The 7,198-nt window shown below is 39.3% G+C and overlaps 1 non-coding gene across 1 annotated transcript; it reads left to right on the forward strand.

Moving 5' to 3' along the window:
• Positions 1-3,881: 3,881 nt before the first annotated feature.
• On the forward strand, positions 3,882-3,968 carry trnar-ucu (transfer RNA arginine (anticodon UCU)). Its single transcript is given in 2 exon segments — positions 3,882-3,918; positions 3,933-3,968. It is a non-coding gene; the product is annotated as a tRNA-Arg (tRNA).
• Positions 3,969-7,198: the final 3,230 nt, after the last annotated feature.

Below are 7,198 nucleotides of genomic sequence, written 5' to 3' on the forward strand. Positions count from 1 at the left end.
CTTGAGAGACCATTTATTCCCCTTCCACCCCTTTTTGTAGTATGTTTATTTTTCCTTAGTTTTCTTGATGTTTGGCAAACTATGACTTAGGGGCCACGTATGTCCTGTCAAGTGTGTCGTTTCAGCCCGCCTAAGTCACATTTATTTGTCAAGTCATGTTATTTGTATAGCCCTTAATCACAAAGAGTCTCAAAGGGCTGCACAGATCAGACTATTGCAAACTACAGACTATTATGACACCGTCCCCTGATCTAATACCTACATTAATACACATATTATCAACCTAAAATATAGGTTATTCGTATTCTATAGAGTAGAAGCTTAGATTTAAAGATTCCCACTGAGGTTGCAGATTGAATATCAGGGGGAAGAGCATTCCACAGGACTGGAGCCCGGATGGAGAACGCTCTCGAACCTGCGGATTTCTTCTTGGCTCTTGGGATCACTAGTAGACCAGCATTTTCAGAGCGAAGGCTCCAGAACAGAACAGAACATAGGGGGAAATTAAATCTGATTGATTTTGTATACTACCAACAGAACCTTAAAATCACATCTTAAGCTAACAGGGAGCCAATGCAGTTTAGCTAAAATCGGGGTCATGTGGTCAAACTTTCTTGTCTTAGTTAAAAGCCTCGCTGCAGCATTTTGTACTAGCTGAAGGCTCTTGATTTTGAACTTTGGTAGACTGGAGAGTAGTGCATATAGCCCTTTTTCACAAAATGTCTCAAGGACTGTACAATTACACCATCCCCTGATCTTAACCTAACATGCGGGCAAGGAAACACAGGAAAATCTCAGCATGAGGAAATTAAGCAACTTCGAGAAGGGGCCTCACAAGTGGTAATCCCCCTTCCAGGATGAACAGGGTGCAATAGATTTAACATTGGGTAACAAAAGGTAATATAAAGACTAGGTAATATGTTGAAATTTGTCCAGAAAGTGCATGACAGCAAAGACGTCTCAAGCCTGTAATATAGTCCAAAATGTCTATCACAGCAACGACACAGCTTCCCATTCCTGCCGGCTGCTCAATGCAAGCGTTGTCATGGGTCCAGATGCTAGTTCTCATCTCAAATCGTCCTTATCCTTCGTATCACCACCAGCCAGGTGGTCCAAAAAAGACAGGAAAAGAAATGTATGAGATGGGCATCAATCGTAAGCTATTGAATAGAAGTGGGTCTTAAGTCTAGATTTAAAAACTTCCACTGAGGTTGCAGATCTTATCTCCGAAGGCAGAGTATTCCACAGCACTGGAGCCTCAAACCTGCAAACTTCTTCTTGGCTCTTGGAGTCACAAGTCGGCCGGCATTTTACAAGCGGAGGCTCCGTGCAGGAACATGGGGGGGGGAAATGATAAAAAAAATATAATACATATAAACACTACTGCTGATTGAAATGTGTTGGTTTTGGTGTTTTTCTTATCCTCTGTGTGCCCTTATTAAAAACTTATATATATTTTTTCATTGAACTTGTAGCCAACATTCACAAAGGTGGCTAGTTTTCTGTAACAGATTTTTATAATATCATTTATTTGATTTATCAAATTTCAAGCAAGATAAAAAGCACTTAAGCTTGGGTTTTTCATTGCAAATGATCCATTACTTTGAAAGTTTTTTTTTTCTTAAATAGATGCAGTTTTTTTATAAAGTGTTTCAAAACCAATTGGATGGAATGATTCCTTTCTAAACAAAATACACAATGAAATATTACTTGGGATTGCAAATGAGGAAACACATTGAGTAGGCTTACGTTATCTTTTTTCACTCATGTTTTAAGGTATCCGATTCCAAAGTCTGTATTGGCATATAAAAAAATAGGTCAAGCAGCCATTTTATTCCCCCTTGCTTAACTCTTATGCAAAAACATTTTACCAAATCGCCCCCCAAATGAAAAACTTTGCCCACCCCTGGTCTTTACTGACATATGTTAACTTTATCAAGTATCCTGATAACTAGATTTTGTTTTAGTGCTGTACTTAATGTAAACCCATAGCTAAATTCAGTACTTGAACAAGTTCTGTTACAACCTAAACACTTTCATCTTAAGACTAGATGTACCGCTATCAGGACAAGACCTAACCTGCACATGCATCTACAAGAACTGAAGTCAAGTCACATTTATTTGTTTAGCCCTCAATGACAAAATGTCTCAAAGGACTGCATAGGTCACTGATAAGTCTATTACCTTACACCTCTGAATAGACACACAAAGAGACAAGTGACATTAATATTTGCTCATGAGGAGATGTTTCACAGCCAAAGCCTGAATCACATTTGACCATAACTGCAATAGCTCCCCTATTTTAATTACAAACAATTGAATCGCAGGGTCGCCAAGGGATGAGAGTTTAACTTAGTCAGAGGACACCATCGTAAAACAAATATCAAACACACCGGAGAAAAATAAACATAACAATGCAGCAGCTTCTCATCACAGGTGAATGGTTGAGTGGTTCACAGGGTGATGAAACACTTGGAAGCAAGGAAAACATTTTACTCAACTGTAGGAACCCTATATAATTAAGACAATTCTAACATAGTCAAAGGAATAATAAATGTGTTTACAATTATTCCATCGGTTACTATTACACCATCCCCTGATCTTAAACCAACATGCGGGCAAGGAACAGTAAATACACAGTAAAGGTAAAAGGCCACACTGTTTTGTCGTTGTGACAATCGGTAATGTTGGTTGCTGTTGCGGGCCATGCATTTCACACCTGGGCCTTAAGTGATGGCCTTAAGTGATGTTATTTGTGAACGAATTGGCTCTATGAAAGTGGACGACAGGAGACGGCTCCCCACCATTTGAGAGGCGGTTCCCATTAAGGCACTGTTAATTTTTTCTAGTGATTGTTCAATTTACATCGCCACAAAACAGTTAGTATTAGGGGAGAATCAACACAAAATTGGTAATTTCTTTGGTGTCAGTGATAAGTCGAAACATAATGCAGAAAGTGATAACGGCAATAATTCCGGCACGAAAAAACGCCCGAGAAATTCTTCGGAAGCTCGCGGAGGCAAGGAAAACACGTGTGTTGAAGCGAACTATTCGACGAGAGAAAATAAACAAAAGTATACTCCTAGCTTCTTTGTTGCCTTTAAATTTGTTGAGAATATAAATTGTAATTTATCTTGTTTTTTTTGTCTAAATATTTTATTTTGTTTCCTGTGTTTTTTCAGGTACATTGCATTTTACAAACGTAAACTTTATTATTGTACTGGCAAACAATTTTACATTCTTATTTTATATTTTGTTCATTATTTTCTCGTGTCACAAAAAGGAAGTTACGATGTATATTTTTTTGTGTCTCACTGGCAGATCATTTTTGCTTACTTGAAGTGTATTTTTTTGTTATTTTTATCTAAAAATTTTGAAAAGTGGGTTTACGTTTTTACGCATATTGGCAGTGGCTCAGGAGGTTAGAGCGCTCGTCTTGGGATCAAGAGATCGCAGTTCGAATCCCGGCTCCTCCGTGTTACATGTCGAAGTGTCCTTGGGTAAGACACTGAACCCCTAATACCCCCAATAAGCAGGTTAGCAGCCTTACATGGCTGCTATTGGGAAATGTGAAGCACACTGTAGAGCGCTTTGGGAAGTCTTGACTTGAAAAGCGCTATATAAATGCAAATCATTTCATTTCATTGAGAATAAATAAAAATTGCTATTCATAACCTGAGCCATTGCTCGTGCATCGTTCTTGTTTTAGCGAGGTTTTTTGGGGTACCCGTAGCAGCAAGAGGGTTACCCCTAGGGGAACCTCATGTTATGTAAAATAAATGTAAATAAAGTTTTTGTCCAACGAGTATAAAATTCCTGGTTATTAGACCTTTCTCTGAAAGTGATTGTCTGATTCTGTATTTCTGTCTGTCTCAACAGGTGGCTCCGTGGCGCAATGGATAGCGCATTGGACTTCTAGGCTCTGCGATGAGATTCAAAGGTTGTGGGTTCGAGTCCCACCGGAGTCGCATTTTGTTTTTATTTTTATTACTTTGGTTACATTGTAACCATTCCGTCTTTCGAGTCATTCCACCCCAAAAAAAACATTATAACGGCAATGCATTAAGTTCACATTATCTATAAAATCTCCAATTACATATTTTTTTACTACTCGACTTTATTGTATTCCTGATTTATGAATTCATAGACGGAATGTTGTTACTATTTTAGTAATATTTGAATTCGTACTGCAAAGAAACCGATACAATTTAAAAGTTTGTGCACGTTTAAATAGGAAACCCGAATAAAGTTAAAAGGTGTAGTGTTCTTCTTCGCGGATAGAGGGCGCAAATCTAAAATTTGTGCATCGCTGTATTGAAGTACAGTCTGCTGCTAGAGAGTGATGGGAATTTCGGCTCTTTCTTTTAGAGAAGCGGCTTTTTCGGCTCGGCTCATTGAAAAGAGCAGTCTATTTTGACTCCCAATCAGTTCTTCGGATTTGTATTTATTCTTTCTTCTTCTTATTATTATATTTTTCCATTATAACCTTTGTTGTTTGCATATACAGGAAACCTTTATCTGAGGTAAACTTTCATATTGACATTAGCTCAGGAGGTAAAGCGCTCGTCTTGGGATCAAGAGGTCGCAGATTTGATTCCCGGGTCAAGTGTCCTTGGGCAAGACACTGAATCAATAAGCAACCAGGCAAGAGAGAGATGGCGATCAAAAGAGAGCAAATGAGAGAGAAGGGGGAATAAGAGAGAAGAGAGACAGAAAGTAAAGAGAGAAAAAAGGACAGAGTTACAAAATGAGAATGAGAGAAAGATAGAGTGAAGAGAGAAAAAGTGAGACTGGCACGAAGCAAGAAAGAGAGAGAGAGGGAGAGAGAAGAAAAAAGAGAAAAGTGACAAAAATCGAAATAACAGGAGAGAAAGGTATAGAGAAAAGAAAAATAGAGCAAGTCACAGACAAAGGGAGACAGGGAAGAAAGCAGAAGGGAACATAGTGAAAGAGAATGAAAGAAAGACAGGCGACTGAAAACAAGCAAGAGAGAAAGAGGTGGAAATAAAGAGAAGGGAGGGAAAGATAGAACGCAAAAGGAAATAAATAGAGAGATAGAAAAAAATAAGGAAAGAATGAAACACAAATACAGAAAGAGACTAATAAAGAGAAAGTAACATAATGAGGGAAACAGGGAGAAAAAGATAGAGACAAAGAAAAAGACAAAAATTGAGAGAGAGGGAAAGAGATAGTGACAGAAAGAAGGAGATAGTGAGATAAAGACAGAGAGGGGGAAAGAGAACGAGAGGGGAAATGAGAGAGATTGAAAAGGAAAGATAGATACAAAAAGGCAAGAGAGAGAAAAGGAGGGATGGAAGGAAAGTAAAAGATTGAGAGAGGAAGGGGGCAAAGATAAATTGACACACAGAACAAGGAAGAGAGAGAGACTGGCAAAGAGAGGGAAAGAGGGAGAGAAAGAGAGAGAGACAAGAAAAGAGGTAAGCAGAACGATTGACAGACAAAGAAAAGGATAGACATTGAGAAAGAGACAGAGAGAAGGAGATATATAGAGAGAAAGAGTGACAGACAAAGACAGATAGAAAAAGAAAGAAAGTAAGAGAGGGGGTAGAAGGGAGGGGGAATGAGAGAGATTGAAAAGGAAAGCTGTATACAAAAAGGCGAGAGAGAAAAGAAGGGAAGGAATGAAAGTAAGAAAGTGATGAACAAAGAGAAAGAGAAATATTGAGAGAGAAAGGGGGCAAAGATAGAGAGAGACACATAGAAAGAGGAAGAGAGAGAGAGACACTGGCAAAGAAAAAGATGGAGAAAGGGCAAAGAGAGACAGCAAAAGAGGGAAGGAGAAAGAGTGACAGACAAAGAAAAGGATAGAAATGGAGAGAGTGACAGAGAGAATGAGATAGTGAGATAAAGAGAAAGACAGAGAGAAAGAGAGGGAGAATGAGAGAGATATTGAAAAGGAAAGATAGATACAAAAGGGCAAGCGAGAGAGAGAGAGGAAAGGAGGGAGGAAATGAAAGTAAGAGAGAGACAAACAAAGAAAGAGAAAGAGAGAAAGATTGAGAGAGGGAGGGGGCAAAGATAGAGAGAGACAAATAGGAAGAAGAAGAGAGAGAGACACCGACAAAGAAAAAGATGGAGAAAGGGCAAAGAGAGACAGCAAACGAGGGAAGGAGAAAGAGTGACAGACAAAGAAAGGATAGAAATTGAGAGAGTGACAGAGAGAATGAGATAGTGAGATAAAGAGAAAGACAGAGAGAAAAAGTGGGGGAATGAGAGAGATATTGAAAAGGAAAGATAGATACAAAAAGGCAAGCGAGAGAGAGAGAGAGAGAGAAAAGGAGGGAGGAAATGAAAGTAAGAGAGTGACAAACAAAGAAAAAGAGAGAAAGATTGAGAGGGGTTGGGGGCAAAGATAGAGAGAGACACATAGAAAGAGGAAGAAAGAGAGACACTGGCAAAGAGAAAGATGGAGAGACGTCAAAGAGAGACAGCAAAAGAGGGAAGGAGAAAGAGTGACAGATAAAGAAAAGGATAGAAATGGAGAGAGTGACGGAGAGAATGAGATAATGAGATAAAGAGAAAGACAGAGAGAAAGAGAGGGGGACTGAGAGAGATATTGACAAGGAAAGATAGATACAAAAAGGCAAGCGAGAGAGAGAGAAAAGGAGGGAAGAAATGAAAGTGAGAGAGTGACAAACAAAGAGAAAGAGAGAAAGATTGAGAGAGGGAGGGGGCATAGATAGAGAGAGACACAAGAAAGAGGAAGAAAGAGAGACACTGGCAAAGAGAAAGATGGAGAGACGTCAAAGAGAGACAGCAAAAGAGGGAAGGAGAAAGAGTGACAGATAAAGAAAAGGATAGAAATGGAGAGAGTGACAGAGAGAATGAGATAATGAGATAAAGAGAAAGACAGAGGGAAAGAGAGGGGGAAAGAGAGATATATTGAGAAGAAAAGATAGATACAAAAGGGCAAGCGAGAGAGAGAGGAAAGGAGGGAGGAAATGAAAGTAAGAGAGTGACAAACAAAGAGAAAGAGAGAGAGAGAGAGAGAAAGGGAGAGAGAGAGAGAGAGAGAGAGAGAGAGAGAGAGAGAGAGAGAGAGAGAGAGAGAGAGAGAGAGAGAGAGAGAGAGAGAGAGAGAGAGAGAGAGAGAGAGAGAGAGAGAGAAAGAGAGAGAGACTGGCTCTTTATGATATGGAAACGGCTCTCGTCCTTCACATCAAATAGCCAGCTGATA

Source organism: Urocampus carinirostris, chromosome 8 (assembly GCF_059441175.1).
Source record: "Urocampus carinirostris isolate Australia breed hairy pipefish chromosome 8, RoL_Ucar_1.0, whole genome shotgun sequence".
In the NCBI taxonomy this organism is placed as follows: domain Eukaryota; kingdom Metazoa; phylum Chordata; class Actinopteri; order Syngnathiformes; family Syngnathidae; genus Urocampus; species Urocampus carinirostris.